Source organism: Lepidothrix coronata, unplaced genomic scaffold (genome assembly GCF_001604755.1).
Source record: "Lepidothrix coronata isolate B3197 unplaced genomic scaffold, Lepidothrix_coronata-1.0 Scaffold12, whole genome shotgun sequence".
In the NCBI taxonomy this organism is placed as follows: Eukaryota; Metazoa; Chordata; class Aves; order Passeriformes; family Pipridae; genus Lepidothrix; species Lepidothrix coronata.
The window spans coordinates 4,337,592-4,356,217 of NW_016690192.1; the positions used below are offsets into that span (position 1 = coordinate 4,337,592).

The 18,626-nt window shown below is 42.9% G+C and overlaps 1 protein-coding gene across 7 annotated transcripts in view; it reads right to left on the minus strand.

Moving 5' to 3' along the window:
- Positions 1-18,626, minus strand: part of DAB1 (DAB1, reelin adaptor protein) — a 434,251-nt gene that overhangs the window by 221,235 nt on the left and 194,390 nt on the right. For 4 of the 7 annotated variants that reach the window (XM_017805607.1, XM_017805611.1, XM_017805605.1 and 1 more), the window contains exon 2: positions 4,105-4,169. The gene's annotated coding sequence lies outside the window, so the exon portion shown is untranslated. Of the gene's footprint in view, positions 1-1,875; positions 2,403-4,104; positions 4,170-18,626 lie in introns of those variants that run through there. The other 3 variants (XM_017805612.1, XM_017805613.1, XM_017805608.1) reach the window with 3 other exon arrangements.

The following is an 18,626-nucleotide window of genomic DNA, read 5'->3' on the forward strand; positions in this document are numbered from 1 at the left end:
AAGACCTTCCTCAGCAAGGACCCTGTACACCAAGACACTGCAGCCTTTAGGGTATCAATGACACTCACTGTCCCTCTCTTTTGACAATTGCCCTTCTCTCAATGAACTCTTTTTCTTCCATGGGTTTAACCCAGGGCTGGAAGGTCTCCATAATCACTGCTACGAAGGCTACTGCTGCTAGTCTATGTATTGTTTCCTTAGGTACTCCAAATTTCTGGCTTGAGGCCAGTCTCTCAAACACAAGGAGTTCTCCTCAATGCCATGTGTTAGCACAGGTCTCTCCCTACTTCTGAACCTGCCCTGAGAAGGCTTGTCCTCCTGCAGTGCTCTGCAGCTGCTCCCAGCCTCTGACCTTTCCAAGGCTACCTGTGAAATCCCACGTTCAGTAAGAGACTTTTTAAAGCAAACAGTTTACATATGATTAATTCTGCCTGTAGACCTCAAAAAAACCCTTCCTGATTAACAAAGGTCACTGAATCTCAAAAGTTTATGGCAAACAATTCGAAGATATTACAGCCCTCCTATAAAAAATGAAGTAGAAAAAGCTCCTGGTTTTTTCTGGAGAAAATAGACTGTGGTTGAAGACAAGGCAAGAAGCTGGGTAGATACAAACTGGAAAACTGATAGAAGAGCAGCTGTGGGTTAACACCAACAGCTGGAGAGGCAGGACTTCTTGTCACAGCAACCCCCAGATACAGAGAAAAAAATATATATCCTAACAGTGAGCACTGCTGGAGCTCCTGTTGGAGTCATTTGGCAGTAGGATATTCTCTGAGTGCTTCAAGGTTGCATTTTCCCTTCAAGGATGTCAAAACGTGTTGCAGAGGTATGACATGGCTTTATCTTCATTTACAATGAGGGGAACTCAGAGAAGGTGATGGGAAGTCGTTTTGTCCAGATGAGAGAGAGGGTCATCAGCAAAGATATAACTCTGGTCCTTAACCCTCCAGCATTGCTGCCACCCTCCACAGTCTCCTCAGGGAAGACAAGGTTTACAAGTGCCAGCAATTCCTGTTGCAGGTTCTGTGCCTTGGAGCATGCCAGGACTTTTCAGTGGTGACAGTCAGTGACAGTGTCACCCAGAGCTCAGCACCGAGGGCCTTCCAGCTGGGCTGGACACCAAAAAGCCATGGTGGCACAGAGACTGTCCTATTGCAGAGCAGGCAGGGATGCTCCAGCCCTTGGTGAGCTTTCACAGCTCTCTGGGACCAGCAGAGGAGCAGCAGTCCTCTTTGCTGAGGAGAGCATATGAAAACATTAAGCGGGAATCCTCAATCATCTTCCCACATGTTCCCATCATACCTTTCTCTATTAGGCAGCCGTGACTTTGCTAACCTGACTGATCCATAATTCATAACTATTATCCATGCTCAATAATTACAGTGTTAATATTTTTGTAATTTAAAAGTACCTTTCTCCAGCAGAGTTCAGCCTGTACCACTGACTAATGCACAATTTAATATTTAAGTGTTTATGAGCAAAAATGTTCTCTCTCCTCTTTCTTCCCAATTCACACCATCAAAACGTTTTCAAAATGTTAGGGAAAAGAGGAATTTTAAGAAGGAATATGATTATGATTCAAAGCAAAATTTAAAAATTATGAAATGCATAATGCCCAATCTATCAATCAAAGCCAATTCTGCAGTACAGACACACTGAAAGCCCTTGAGTTTCTAATCACTAATAGGTAACACTATCAAATTCAGCCCTACACTCTATTAGAATTGCAGTAGAAAAGCACTTAGTGTAATATCCAAAGACAGCTCACCAAATCCTGCTCACTTGGCTCAAAGACAGAACCAAAGATGTTAATAATCTGAAAGCTTCCTTAACCAATGTGCTTTATCAATATGCTCAGAAAAGGAAATAAAATACCTGTACAGAACTTCTGTAGATTAAAAAAATAAATCTAACTTGTATTCAGCCAGAGAACTGTGATTTTTTCCTCAGATTTGTGAATTACCCATGGATATGTTGCTGTCCCGGATGCAGAGCCCATCATCTCCCAGTTGCAAACCACAGGAATCATTTCCATTCCTTCCTTCTGACCATATTAATTTCAGGCTTGTTTCTAGAAGGATTTTTTATGTCTTCATTTCCTAATTCCTCATTTTCCCATCAGTCTCCCAAGAACCACAAACACAACGTTGGCAGGGCAGCGATGAACTTCATCCAGCCTCCTCTCTTTCAGCTGTGCCTTGTTTCCTTCACCTCCTCCCAGGGAAGGACAGGCAGAGACACCAAGCATCTGTGACCAGGTCCAGTACTCATGTCCTCTCTTTTAAAATTATTTTCAACCACCAACTTCAGATTTTCTAAGGTTTTCTTACTCTCCAGATTAAATGTCACTGACAGAGCTGCTGTAAAGCAGCAGAGAGGGAGCAGAACCGCCCAGCTGCAGCCAGCAGCACAGTAGTGATGAGGGGACGTAGCAAACACCGAGTTTACACACATACAGAGACACTGTGAGCTGGTGACAAGTAGTACAAAGACTTATTTGATGCAAAGACAGAATGACTGCATTGCTTATGTCAAAAAAAGATCAGTGGAAGCATAACAACAGACCATTCTGCATGCGACACACACTGCATAAAAGCACAAAAAATACTCTTTATGTTTCCTGCACTTTTTTAGCCTGGTTTCTCAGGAAAAAAACAAGAGATGTGCAATTGTTCTGTCAGTCATTGCTTCCCCAAATAACTTTTGAACCTGTTGGCTGATCTCAGGTTTGACAGATAGGCTGAGGTCTCAAAGGGATCACATTCCTATCAGATGCATGAAAATAATAGAGACTCAAACTAGTGCCTTTACTGAGCTGCCCCCCGTGCTGTGGCTGCCTCTGCTCTGTACCTCAGGGGTACCAATTAGCCCATGAGCCAGAGCAGCTCTGTGGATAAGGAACAGCTGGGGTAATGCTTGCTTACACCCTCAGACAATGCATAAAGCAAAAACAACACTGTGAACATTCCAACCACAGGACACACTGAGATGGGGGCTTCTGCCTTCTCAGCTCCTCCAAGCACACAGAAATCCAGAGCAGAATCCCAAAATGCTCATGCTGGCAGCCTGAGCAGCTGGCCTTGGCGTCTTTGGTGCTTACTTTGTCCTCAAAACTGAGTCCCTGATATCTGCAAGCTCCCGTGTGCTGTTAGTTAGTGCTGATGCCCCAAGGATTGCCCTGTTTCCCCAAGGCTCAGCAATAAATGGCATTACCTTCCTTGACCTCCATTGTCTGCCCCTTGGAGCTGCAAACAGGAGTACAACCTTCACTGCTAAAGCACATATACATTTTCCTGCTGGAATTACAAAAAAACAGAGGCATTGCCTGGCAAAGAGTAAAATTCCTGTTTAGTTTTAAGGGGATGCATATGACAGGGAAGCTACAGGACTCTCATTCTAATAGCCAATGCTGCTAATTAAAACTGTTTTGGAAGATCTGCAGCCAGCCTATAAATCACCCCTCTATATGCTATAAATAAGAGGCAGATACGGAATTGAATAGCACCCATTTGTCAATGGAATGAAGAGATTTGATTGTGCCTTTTTGAATAATAAATCCAGACATACCTAGCAGGGCACGGAGAGTTGCTCCAAGTGTCTCTTTTATCAAACAACAATGATTATATTATAGGGTATGCATTATGGGGCATCATCCATTTCTCTTGTTTTCTCATTTATTGCTGACATGCTCCCTCCCAGATGAAACATTTCACTCTGTACAGCATGTGTTCATGCAAAGATCTCAGAAGCCAGGCAGGAGCAAATACTACCAAGTCTCCTGATGTGATGTGCACGTACTAGAATGTATCACAGAGCAGAAGGGAGATTTGTAGGGAAATTGAGCCATGGAACCTAAATACACAGGGAGTTTTTCCTATATATTTGCCCATAGCACTTCTAAAGGACACTTAAAATGCACTGGGTATCAGACAGAGGAAAGTCACATTGTTCTTATTGTCAATGGATGACCATTTATACAAAACAACACAGAGAATCAAAGCTAAATTCCTTAAGATTGTGTTATAACATCACTGAACAATGGAAACTCCAAAGACATCCATACAAACCACCAGATTCTTAATAATAATAATAATAAAAAGTTACCTCACTCCTGTGTGGAAATCTCAATCATCTACTACATCCCACTCACAGCCACCATGTCCTTCTCACTGGAAAAAAACCAAACAAACGGGCACCAATTAGGAAATGGCATTTATTAGTGTTAAGTTCAGAGTAGCTTCAAATCTTGCACATGCACTCATAAAATAGGAGATTTAGGAGTCCCTGCCACACAGAAGGCTGCAGAAGGTTAATTGAGTTCACTGTAGAGGTATCATTACCTCTGTTAACATACCTCAGGAAAAAAGCACATCAGTCAGGTTATGAAGATAGATTTATTTTAAGCCTTTGAAACTATTTGTCAAATTTTTGCCCTCTGACAGGACGATGATTCCTCTTGCTTTGTCCCTAAAACCCACTACAACTGAACAGCAATTTCCACAGCATCCCCTCGACCATGGGTTTTGCACTTCCCATGTGCAGATGTCCTCATCCCACCCACTGGTTGACTGAGACACAGAGAAGCCGTGACCTCTGGCATCTGCTTCCATTTACCCAAAGGAAAAACATTCTTTGGGATGGACCATGGGATTTCAAGCAGGCTTTCCTTTCCCCTCCTGAAGGAGCAGCTGCTGGATGAAGCCCATGAAACCAGCCCAAGGGGCTGCAGAGAACTTCCCAGGGGCTGTGCCTTTATCTTTGCTTCTGTAGGGGCTTTAAGTGGGGAGAAACAAGGGGGAAATCTCTCCATCTGGAATCCCTCATTCCCCTTCCAAAACAGCAGCAACTTCCTACAGTCCTTTCAATATCACCAGGATAAACAGCATTCTTGTGGCCTGCTCCTCATCTGCTCAGGCTAGTAAAGCTGTGACCCATGTGTACTTATTTTATCAACAATAACTGTAAATCAGGATGATTTTATTATTTTGATGTTATGTTTGCCAATAAAAAGGAAAAGACAGTGCTAGGCTGAAAGAATTTGATGGCTACACATTGATTTTGAAATCCCAGCCATGCTGCCCACATCCTGAGGTGCTTACCTGCCCTCCCCTGGCTCCCTTGAGTTTCTAAGTAATGTTCTAGGCACTACAAGTCAGGCCATGGCTCCCATGTCACCAGCTCTGCAAAGACTTTGCAATCACTGTTTAGTGCCTGATGATGATACAAAAGCTACTGCAGAGCAATTCACAACACACACACACATACAGAGCACAAAGCGAGCAGATGGGACTCAGAGCACAAAGAGGATAAAACATCATTTTAACAAAATCCGTTTGTTCAGATGACCTGAACTTGAAATTAAGGTGTTAAAATCCAAGACAAAGAGGATTTCTGATTGGCAGCCAGTGATGTCAGCCCTGTGCCAATTACAGAGGGAATTCATGTGGCTGCCTTTAAAAAGAAATAATTCCCTCTCTGATACAGCAATAAGACATTGTAGACAGCCCATTTGCAGGGGATTACACGGCACTTCTCAGGTAGTTAAAGTCACTGAGCCTTTTGACCTTGTGCCTCCTAACACTACTGGAGGCATAATCACACTGCTTATCATGTGTGTCTTATTGTTTAAACAAAGCCCAGCCACCCAGCAAACCGAGCCCTGAACCTCGGGCTCATTGGCTATGAATTATTATGCTGAAACAACATAAATGTAATAAACAGAGCTATTTATTAGTTTATTCTATGATTTCAGAAATGACTACACAGACTAAGAAACGAGAGGAAGGCTGTGCCAGGCCAGAATGAAAGCATTTCTCAGGTCACTGCCTTAAACGGAGATATTTCATGCTACCACAATGCTTACACAGGACAAGTAAATCTTTGCACATTGCAGTCTTGAAGTCACTAGAACTAATTGTCTCTCCAGATGGGATCTGAGCTTACTCGCTGTCATAACGTTCACATATAATGAACATCAGGCAAGGTGAAAATTGATATCAAGAGCCCTTCTAAGAGCTAAAAAGTTAACACCTAAATTGGAAATCAATATATGCTTTAAGTATTGATCAGCAGAACAGAAATCTTCAGGTTTTTGCCTCTGCTGAGTGAATACTGTTGTAGGTTGAGCTGAAGTCCACTGAAAAACCATACCTTTAACAGTTGTTTTTAAAAAAATGCACAAAGCAACACAACCCTACACTTTATGGAGTGATTGCCTAACTCTACCACAGCCATGTGCACCTGTGCAGAACAACCAGGAACATGCTAAGACACGTGAGGGGTGACTTTTTGTCTATCTGTTAGTTTTTGAAGTAATGCTTGTTTCCTCAAGACAAACAGCAAAGACCAGAAGAAACCACAGCTGAGAAGCACCACCTTTGAGGAGCATCACCACTGAGGAGCATCGCCTTTGAGAAGGATGGATGGCTTTTGGTACAGGCATGGGAAAGGCAGGTCTGTGCCTCCTGATGGAGCACGGGGCAAAGATTTTGAGCTTGCTCAGCACATGGAAGCCCAGATCTCATCTCTGCAATGCAGTTCACAGGCCTCTTCTTACTCTGCACGTAGAGCTGCACAAAGGCAACTATATTGCTTTGGGAATTAGTATCTCTACACAGTGCCCTACTCTGCAGAGGGGACACACCTCCTTGGGTCAGTACTAGGTGAAGAGCAGCTGCAGAATATGTCATCCCATGCTGTGTATCTGCTCAAAGCAAGCTTTTCAGACTTACTGAAATGAATAGCTGTGAAAAACAAATGTCTTACTGTTTGAGTCCTCCAGCCTGCAAGGAAGCAGGAATTTCTGTGCACTACATCAAAGAAACACTTGACCCTGTGTGATCAATTCCTCCTCCTAATTATTACACACCGAAAGACCTGAATTCCTGCTAAGTCTCTCAGGTGAAAAGGGCAAGAATATCTCAGAAAAGGTTAGAAAATCCGTACATTTCTATAAATATTTGTTGGTCTGCATTCCTTTAACTTTGCATGATTAAATACAGCCTGCTTCTGTTCTTCCACTTTATCCTCCGGGGAAATTTATCATCAAAATTATTGTACAGCATTCATTACTCTAGCCTCATTTAAAACCTTGCCCTACTTATTATTTAGGCTGAAAAAAAAATGTTGCTTTGTATAGTATTTCCTATAATAGTCTCAATCATTACATTAAAAGATTGCTGTAAGGCAGCTTAGCCTGCATTAGAGAAAAATAAAGTGGGATGCCATAGTTAAGTGTTACAGTTCTTATTCAGCTTTTGTTTCCCAAATCATAAGAATGCAGTTCCTTAAAAGGCTCTCACTGCTCATTAGCAACATCCAGGACTTAAGTCCCTGGCTTTAAAAGGTACATCCAGTGCTTCTTCTCCAGTTTAAAAGGTGGTGGGGAAAGGCAGAGAGATGGGAAGGAATGGAACGGAAGGGAGGCAGGAAGCTCCATCAGCTCAATGGGTGGGGAACACAGCTGTGACAGAGCAGCAGGGAATGCAAACAAATGATTTTTTTTTAACTCTTATTCAAAACTTTTGTTTAGGACAGCAAGACAGACATGGCTATTTAAAAGAAACAAGATGCTGTATCTACAGGGAGGGACAAAATTGAACTTAAATCCCCGTACTGGTATATGAAGCCTCTTAATTTGGGTTTCTTCATTAACAAGACTACCCTGATGCTGAGTACCACTGCTGGTGTTTCAGATAACACTATGTATGTGTTTTTCCAATCCTAATGTACTTCTGAAAAAGGATCATTAATCCAAATCTGAAGACACTGGTACAGCTGCCCCTGAACTGCACACCCCCTTGGAGAGGTTATCAGGGAGATGGCATCTCCTCTCCCATTAGCAGCTCCAACAAGATCTTCTACAGGGATTGCTGAGCTGAAGACTTATTTCTAGTTTGAGCACAGCAAATTCAAACTGAAAACACAGGCTGGGTAAAAGCCATGCATGAACACCGACCATTTTTTGGAGGTTATGTCATGTGTTTATTGGCTTGTTTAGGTTGTTCTGACCTTCCTTAGTGCCTTCTCTGGAGCTGGCTGACCCCAGAGGCTTTTTGCTATCCACAAACCTAGCTACTCATCCCACATCAAAGACCTGATATAGGACCTAGGGACATACAAGGAACCCCTGGTTTAACCCTCTGCAATGGTGAAAATTGCCCGGTTATTCCTAATCTTTGCTGCAGGTTTTGATTCCCGACTATATTTTTCCCTTTCACCTGCCTACCTTGTCTTTCTGACTGTTTTCTGTGAGAGGCCTTGCAAAAGACCTTTCAGTATCGTAAATAAATGAGATAAGCCAGTTCCTCTCTCTTCCTTCTTATTGACAAGTTCAAAGACTTCTAAGAGATTAGGAGTGAAAGACTGTAAGTGACCTGCTGGGTCATCAAGCCTAGGCTTTTCCTATCACTTCCAGCCACATCCTACACTACCTTTCTACTGGATAAGCCTGATTTTATCAGCATCTCCCAAATGTTTTCTTTTTTTTTTCTTATCATTTGAACCAGTTTACCAGGTACAAATGAAAGGCTTAGTGGTCTGTAACTCCCTGGATCATTTTCTTCCTGGTGTCACAAGAAGGCATCTTGTCCTTTCTATCCATTGTGCAGACATACTCCTCATCACCCATGGGGAGGGAAAAGAGGTAAGTTCTGGTGGAACAGAAGGGAACAGGACAGTGGAGGTGATGTTCATATAAGATGTACTGCTAACTCCAGTACATGCAATGCACTGGAAAATGGTGAAACAATGAAAATTCTTGTTTTATCATAGAATAGTTTGGGTTGGAAGGGACCTTAAAGATCATTTAGTTCCAACCCCACAGCCATGGGCAGGGACACCTTCCACTAGAGAGAGCAGTCAAGGCAGGGATCAATATTTCCCTTGGCTATTATTTTGTCATTAGACTTCACAGATAAATACATATTATTTTCTTCTTTACCCCTAATTGTATGGACTCAGAGTTAACAATGAAAAATATGCAACATCCTGCTATTTGTCATGCACCAAACACAGCTTTCCCATCGGTCTGGTCAGCAGAAGCTGTTTCTGATCTGTTCCAATGACTGTCTGTGGCTGGAGGGACTATGCTCATTAGCTGTGCTGTGCTCCAGAGGGCAAATTACCATCCACCAACCCCAAAGCCGCCTCAACACCCAGCTCTGGGTGCCAGCAGCTGCTTAGCACATCCGGATGCACACTGGCAATCTCTCCACCTTTCAACATAATCCACTGGAAAACTCATCATGCCAAAATACACCTTTTGCTGTAAAAGTGGGTTTCCCAAGAGGTAAGGATTTTGCATGTCCTCTCCCCAGCAGCCATTTCAAGCGCATAAAAAGCTTTAGGCTTGAAGCTGGCTGTGAAGAGCAGCAGAGATCTCACCCAAAGGGGACACCACTTTGGTTCAGGGCCAGGAGAGGTCAAACGTCACTGCAGTGCTCTGGTCACAGGCAATTTCCAGCAGGGCTGATCCACAGCCCTTTAACCCATGTGCTACACAAACGCTCTGGGTTACAACACTCATTCGAGAGAGAGTAACTTGCCACCCTCTCTGCGTCCATAACAGCCCCAAACCTCTTCTTACACAGAGCAAACATTTTACTACACATGATTTCACCTCCTGAAACTGATCCATAAAAACACTTCAGTGCAACCAAAACATCTCCCCAAATCAGGCTCTTGTAGCAACCTCGAGAGCATGCAGGGGTGCATGGGGCTCGAAGCGGGGGCACCTACTAATGCAACATAAACAAGGAAGGGGGTGAACCCGAGCAGATCCTCAACACTTGGAGAGCAAGGGGAGGAAGACATTTGGTTTTTTTTTGTTTTTAGTGATGCATTAATTCTATAATTTGCAATGCTTCTCTCACTGTCCCACACACAGCACAAAAAGAGGTCCAGAAACAGGCTGACTTGCCAGTTCTGTGCAATCACGGTCTGAGCCCAGCTTCTCTCCAGCCCTACGCTCAGACAGGTTATCATTCAGACAAGAATGGGATTTCAGACAGGTCTTCTGCCCCTGGATTTGCGTCATTCCACATCTGGACAATTTTTCTGAATTTGTTTTCCAGATGCTTCTGGCAGCGTCTGCCCTTTCTTGGTGTGTCACGCCAGTGGCATCCCTGTGGTGAGTGTAAAAGAGTCTGAGGAAGTTATTTCAAGGGATGCTGGGCAGCCCACCTCAAGGAAAAACTACTGCTGGGTAAGAGTCATACTGGGCTCCCTGACACCTACAGTGTCATCCTAAAGCCATGGTTCAGGCATAGGACTGTAAAATGAGCATTTTCCTCACAACGATGCTCTTGTACCTGAGTAGAAAGCAGTTCTCAAAATCCCATTTAGGGTATCAAATATGAACAGGACAAGGCACTGTGGACTTTACCTTCCATACCACTTCTCTCTCTGGGGAACATCTACTAATTTGATCACCTTCCCCCTCTACCTCACCTGTTTTTTGGGCAGACTCCATTCCCATCTACCACTGAGCCCCTCTCCTGCACAGATGTCTGAGCTTCATGCAGCTAAAACCTGTCTGATAACATCCATCACCACCTTGTGCGCTATGGGATTCAACCTGTGCATGAGTGCCACTACTCTGATGAAAGTAATGAAAACTGATTATTTCATCATGTGATTTGCAGTGGAAAGAAAGGCTGATTTTCACTTTCGAGTGGTTGGATCTAATTCTTTGTCATGAGTTCACTGTCACTTTCCCCTCCCCAGCTTTTGAGTCTCTTATCTGTTAAAAACGAAAGGTTTTGAACAGGAGCAGGTGAAGGTCATCTCTGCCTGTGCTTCTGTTCCACAGCCAGTGTTGTAGAACAAATACTGATGAGGATCATGATGATAATGAGGAAAATAATAATGAGCATTGATCTCGATGGAGATGCTCCTCCGTTCTACCAGGCCACTGAGATGAGAATCAGGAATCCCCAGACATAAAGGATGTGTCACACTAAAGTTTAATTAACAGCAAATCACAACCCAAATGACATATTCCCCCCCTCACACTCTCAATTTTCATAACTGACTTTTCACAACAAAACTCCAGGGGACATTTAGAAATAGAGAAGAAAGTAAAAACTTCTGCCTCCACGTACAGCTTGTTACACCAAGGGAGTCAGTCATCCATGATCCCTCTCTGATTTTCTACAGCATAAGTCGTAAGCATCTTCAGTCTAGTCCATGGAGAGACAATAATACAGATGAGAGGAGAATTAGGTCCAAAGTGTTTCAAGAAGACACACTTGGCACATTATTTCACAGCTTCCTGTGCTAATGGCAACACATCACCTTGTGATAATGGTGCCATCGGTGCGTGTCAGCTCAACACACCAACGCTCTCCTGCTGCTAAAACAGGGGGTGCTGACGTCCAGTCAGACACTCTGCACTTCTCCAGCATGTCTCCTAGAATTTTCCCAACACAAACAAATTAACCTGGGTGAATTGCTCCCGAGAGCGCCATTAGAGACAGCACAAGGCCTTGCTGGCAGGGTCCTCCTGTTTTCAGCAAGGAGGATTAGCTGGAGTCAGTCATGGCACTATGGCACAAGAAGCTTTACAGATTTCTAAGGTTGCTCATAACTCATATCAGGATCAGAAGATCAATGCTCTAGGGAAAGTCATGTAGCTGTATATAACCAAGAAATAGTGCTCAGGACTCAACTATTTGCTTTTCAGGTATGATTTTTGCTATTGATGTTTCTGTAATATAAATATTTTTATCTAGCTTTCAAGTACCAGACATTTCAAAGTCTTTTCCAATAATTACAAAACATTTTTTGATTGGCACACTCCTCTATAACTGCTCATACAAGAGATCATGAAGGCAAACATGGGTTCCCTTTCTGTCAAGACCAATGGGAGGCCTTGTTTATGAAAAATTCTTTAAAAGACTCTTTTTTTAATAAACACTATGAAGTAGTTGACTAATTTTATGGACTAAGTAGGAGGAAGTAAGGAATATCTCAGACAATTCCATGCATTTATATCCATTCCATATTAACTCATTATGTATTGATCATGGAAAGAATAAATTGTTTAGATTAAATCAATCTCCAGAGGGATAAGGTCATAGTCTTGTGCTATTAACTGCAGTTGGCCACTTAACAAGAGACACCAGCAGAATAGTTAAAAAACCAGGTACATCTTCCATTGATAACCTATCTCATAAACATTCCCCATGGAAAACTTCACATAAAACCACAGCTGAATTCAGAACACAATAGGAGATATATAACACATGAGTTTCAGAGTCCCACACTGTTATCCAGCCCTCTCTCCTCCCTGCAAGCAGCTTCTGCTCAACAAAAACAGCCCTTCCTGACATGAGGAGATTCATGTGATGAAGCAAAGGCCCAAAGAAGAAGGACACAAAGCTGCACAACCTCATCCCTCCTGCATGGCTGTGCCCTGCATGGGCAGAACCAACATTTACTGGAAGAGTCAGCTCAGGGCAGGCCAGCAGCAAGGAATTCTTGATCCTATCTTTGGCAGAAATAAATAATCATACTTTAAAAAAAATAAAGTGAGAAATAAAAGGCCAAGTTTGTATAAAATTCAAGCAAGCCAGTCTAGCAAATCATAACTTAGACAGCTTAGAGTGCTGTAAGACAGGGATCTGTAGCCTAATTGAAGTGAATAGCTTGAAGTGCTCTGCTATTAGAGAATCAAAGCTCTGACGTCTCAGCTCCAGTATCTGTGGAACAGCAGTAATAGTGTTTGCCCACCTTACAGAGATAATAGGAGCGGTTACTTTTATGTAGAAATGTGATCATGTAAAAAGCACTGTGGTATAAAAGTGCTAAATATTATTATTAGGTGTATGTTTTGGTACTCCAAAAAATACAATTCATTCAAGCTCTTCTATTTCTTTGACACTTGTAACAGGCTTCCAATGTGGCTTAAAACCCCTGCTCAAAAATAAACATCAGAATAATGAGCTTTCCTTATTTAATTCACCAAATAGGCACAATAAGCTCATGTTTAAACAAAAAATGAAAAGGAAACTTGCTGCTGTGCCAGAACAGCAGCACAATCAATTTTAATTAGCATTGCTCATTGTGGGAAATGATAAGGTATCAGTCATAGTAATTGGTGGTGTTGACAATTAGTCAAAGTTATTAACATCTCAAGACCCAGGACAAAAAAAGCTCCCTGAATTTTAAATATCTGGAGAAGGCTAGCTTTGAAATTCTTAATTTTTGCACAGTCTGAAAACATTGCTCAGATTATTTGTTAGCTTTCCATCAGAGCACAAGTGCTGGAATAACACAGCCAACCCGACTGTCACCGGTGCTTGATCAATACGAGTTTTCCAGGGAGAGCTGCTGTGAGTGGGGCTCCCTCCTCTCTTCCAGAGCTCTGCTGCCTCCCCGCTTCCCACCCCTCTCCCTTTGTTTCCCTTTGCCTGCTCTGGATGCTCATCCCAGATCCTATCCCAGGCTGAATGGATCAAGGAATGCTCCCAGCCAAGGGAAGCGCCTTCAGCTCAGAGCTGGAGCATCTCCAAACCCCACATGGTCCCATCCAGGAAAACAAGTCCTTAGGGTACACAGAGTGAGGGTGGGTACTGCCATACAAGCAGCTGCTACTTGCAGATACTGCCTGGACAACATCTTTTAATGGCCAGTAGGAGCAATTCCTCAGGCTTCTGAGAAGCTCAGGTCTAAGTCAAAGCTCAAGTATAAGTCAAAGCCTACGACAAGTCCCCAGACATGGTATAGGGCACTTCAGGGCTTTGACCTGGTCTCGTTTACCCCTGGGCAGCCCCACGACCATCCTGCCTGTGTTTGATATCTGACTGCTGCTGAAAGAGGATCTGTGCTGGCAAAGGAGGCCAGTGATTATATGAACCAGCTGAGCAAACCAGATAGCCCATTTGCATGGTTTAGGTGAGAATTGACACAAAGATTTCTGATGTTTCAGGAAAGTTAATGGGTTAATGTTATTTTGCTGATCATCAAAACCATAAAGTGTCCATGGCACAGGAGACTGTACTTGTACCTTTATGTTTTAGTTGGGAATTACTGATACACCCAGTAAGCAAATGCTGAGAGCAGATGATCCAGTTGCAAATGGATCACTTATGGACTCAGTTGATGCTAAAAAAGGCAGAAAAAGATCGTCATCAATTGAAGCAAAAAGCATTTAGTCAATCTGACGGAGTCCTGACCACCCACCCTAGAAGACAAAAATCATGGAAACACTCTGTCAATTGTTTTCTGCTAGAAGAGTTCCAGTGAAAACTTAATATATTCCACTTCCCACACACTTCTGCACCTTTACTGTAAATAAGATGTGTATAATACTGCAATAACCATCATTCTGGTGTAAGTAGGTGTTTCAGTTTAAAATAGCAGAGGTGAGATGTATTACTCATTTGTCTTTTTACTCACTTTAATGTGTTTATTTGTATGGAAATTAAAATCCAGGTAAAAATACCATCTCTCTCCCAAGCATATGTATCTGTTACACAACGACAGTGATTCTTCTGACCCTGGGCAATTACCACTCCCAAACTGGCTCAGCCTTTCAAGCAACACAGTAAAATATGAGGCTGCCACAAAGGAATAAATCCCACCTGGCAGACGCTGCCGAGCAGCACCACTGGCGTAACTGTCAGAGAACACAGTCTTGAAAGAAACTCCTCCAAAACCCAACTGAGATTCAAAGCAAAGAAACTCTGATTTAAATTCCCCCTCAGCTGCCGACCCACGGCAGCAGCGGGGCTCTGCCACTGCGGCCGCAAGATAAACACCATTTTCAAGGTCAATTTCCTATGACCACTTGCTTCATTTCTCATCATTTTCTGTCCAACTTCATAGATTACCACTTAAAATTGATTTATTCTTTCCCTTTCTAGCATTACTTTGCACTTCATTTAAGAGAGGGGCGGGGGGGATTTTCTCTCCGTTCCGTACAACGGCGCTGTCATAAGACGATGGGCTCAGCTGGGTTTCAATTGACTAGAACAACTGCTCAGTAAAGCAGCATGTCATAAAAAGCTAAACCAAACCAAGAGGCATCTTCCAACCATTTCCCCCTCTCCTCCCTACTGCTAGAAATATTGTTTTTCAGATACAGTGACTTGAGTTTTTACGTATGGAGCTCTGATTGTAAAGAAATGTTTTAATATCCTCTAGTAGAAAACAAAAGTTGTGTTGAGGTCTTCCCAGGGTTTGAGGTTCCTTCTGCAGGCCGGTAGCACTCACACTTGAGATCAGATTAAAGCTGACAGAGATGAAACTGTGCTGGCCCACATCCTTGGGCTTGCTCCAGGGCCTCTCATCTGCATTTCATCCTGATGTAAGCACATGTTCCCATCATTGGTACACTCATCTGCATCACTCTGAATGTTAATCACAGGCTAACCCAATTTCTTCAGCAAATTTATTACTTACTGTTCATTAAAGTTCATAAAACCTAATGTGAGCCTGAAATAAGCAGAATTCCCTTACCAAGGAGTCCTCAGTGACACGGCAATTCAGAGGCAGCAACGTCAGCCCAAGGAGCTCCTCCTTCAGAGGTGGGTGCCAGAATCTTTCATGTGTTCTCCGGGGGATGCAAGGGGAGGGGAAGCAGGCAATGGGGTACAAAGAGCTCTCACAGCCCTTTAGAAAGCTCTAAAACTGGCATCTTTGTAGGAACTCGCTTATCGAAACAAACCCAGAAGTTTTTCAGAATTGTCTAAAGATATTTTTTCAGTGCTCAGACAACGGTCATGTGCTTCAAACCAAGCGTGTGCTTAAATGCTTTGCTAAGTAGGGCCCGAAGAAGCTGCATTTGTGTTTTTCACACTGGAAAGGGATTATCTAATGTATTCTAGTCAACAGTCAGAGAGAGTAAACATTACCATCTACCTCCCCAATGAACTCTGTGCATCTGAAATTATCTGTATTTCCTACACCAGTTCCTCAAAACCTCAGGAACACACACAAATCCAAGCCTCCAACATCCCGAGTAGAAACTGCTAAAATTCTCCAAAGGACATTATGATTGAAATATTCAATCAGATGATGCTACCATCAGAATAATGAAGCCTTTGGAGGATTTGCTTCATTGAGTGTAAAATAATTTTGAGAGACACTTGAAAGGAAGAAACCACGTCTGTGGGAAGAAACATGACCGACTTTTTGCCAGAAAGAGGATTATTCTGCAAGCCAGAAAATGACACCTCTTGGTAACCCAACATCAGATCTGCTTCTAGGCTAAAATTAGATGCCACAAAATATATAAATATAATTTTTACACAGCAGTGTAAATGAAAATACATGTGTCGAGAAAAGAAATTACAGATGTTTATTCTCCATTCCTCAAAATTTCCATAACCACAGAACGAATCCAGTCTGAAATTAGAAATTTGCTCTCTCCTTTAATTAAATCCATTTGCATTTTTTCTCAGCTGATTAAATAATAGAAAAGCATAGAGGTGAAGGCAGGTTTTGTGATTAAGACACTGGACAAAGACCTGGGAGAGCTGAATTCAATTCCTGGTCCTGCCACAGAGTTCCTCTGCAACCTTGGGCTTAACCTCCTTGTGCCTCTTTTCCCCATCTGTGGAAGATGGATAATATTACAATCCCACAGTTTCCATCTTGCCTACTAGATCGTGAACTCTGCAGGGAAAGGACTATTTATTAAAGCTTGTAGGAACAACACTCCCACAACAGGAACGGGATTGCAGTGGGATCTCCTGCTGCCCTGCCCCTTCAGATTCACAGTGGCAGCAGAAAGCCCAATCTCTCACCGCCATCGCCATATGGGCCAAGCCTGGGTGCAAGGAATGTAAAACAGGCTCAAGGGAAGCAATGCAGGGCTTCTCAGTGACTGTTGTGCCCATTTTTTACATAAGGAATGCTTTTGGCTTGCTAAGGTAACTCCAAAGCGTGGATATGTGAGCTGTGCACGGCGATGGAACAGGAGCTCAGCAGGGTGAGGTTTGCACCAAAGGACAAAGCAAGACAAGGCTGAACTTTTTATCACATTCTGTTTTCCAGGTCCTAATCCCATTTCATAGTGCATGGCATTATACAGCACTGCATTTTTTGCAAGCAAGGCTGAGGTGCAACCTAATGAGGGTGTAAAACCCAACTTTAATAAGGCCAAAATGCCCACAGCTCTCCACAGGGACAGGGCTATGGATGAAGCCTGCAGCTGAGTGATCACAAACACCGCACAGAGAAAGCGGGAATTCATCTTGGGAAAGAGACTAGAGCCTAACAGAATTATTTTAGAGCACAATAACACACCAAGCTGTCTTCATCACCACTATTACTCTTGCCCAGCTTGACTGCGAGCATATCGCATCAAATCGACGGAAGGAAAATTAATATCTTCAAAAGGAAACAGTTCACCACATCACACACAGTCCAGCTACCATAATGATAAGTTCCCTGATAGCAATCATCTTCAAAACCCCAGTGGTTATAAGAGACTCTATGGAATTCATCATTTTTGATGTTCTTTTTTTTTTTTTTCAATTGAACCAAAATACAGTTTTGAAAGAATATTACTAGCTATGCTGTTTTAAGGGATTAACAAGCCATTATGTACTAGAGCATACATACATAATGGAATCAGCAAACAGGAATCAGCGAGTAATCTTCTGTCTCTACGAAAACCAATGTGTAATTGCCAGAAGCACCAGGGGAATTTCTGCCTTTTGTAAAGCTTCGGGAGGTGACTGTCATCAAATTTGACAGAAATACAGAGCACAACGACCAGTTACGGGCATGAAAGGGAATGGTTACTGTTTCATACAATAACAAACTTTCACTACAGTTGGGAGCTAAGCCTGTGTATTGATTTGCAGATGCAAGTGCTAACTGTTATTATTTAGTAGATTATGGGAACAGAAAATAGAGCTTCTGAACACTACAGACAAAGAGAGACATGATATGCAAGATGAATTTTATGAAGCATATTTTCTTCATGGAGCCTTTACATTGATACAGTCTCAGTGTAATTCCATAAATGGATAGCCGTGATCAGACAGCTGATAGGCAGCACACTTCCCTAAGCAATTGCTTTTCCATTAAGAACTTGCATCAAATGAAAACACCATGGGGGAGAGCAGAGCATGAAGAATAAATATCAGAGTGAAACCCAGAAATGAGGCAATATCGCAGAACTAAACCAAAGCCTGTGGCTTTACAGAACAAACACATTCACAGTGTTTTGGTGTGAGCGAGCACCAAAAGTGAAGCACCACAAAAAAACCTTCCTATGTGACCATCTTCAGGTTCACGGTCAGGGGGATCTGCAAAGTTACCTCCTGGGGAGATGGCTTTACTCACATGCCATGGAATGCTGGAGGAAAGGCTGCATGTCCCACACAAAACCTCAGCACTAATGCATCCGATCACACCGATTCCACTGCAAGGAATTGTCTTAAAGAGAGAAGCAGCAAAAGAAGCACTTAAACACAGATCCTGCAAGCTCTAAAAGGATTACTGGAGCACTGTTCCAGCTGCCTTCTCTAGAAGGCAGCTACTGGCACCCAGAGAGGAAAGAAAATAGCTGCAAACCCTGCACAGCCTCATGCCGCACCCGAGGCTCGACATGTCGTCCTGCTCTGACCACAACTTGACGAAGTTCATGTTGAAATTGGACACACTCAGGC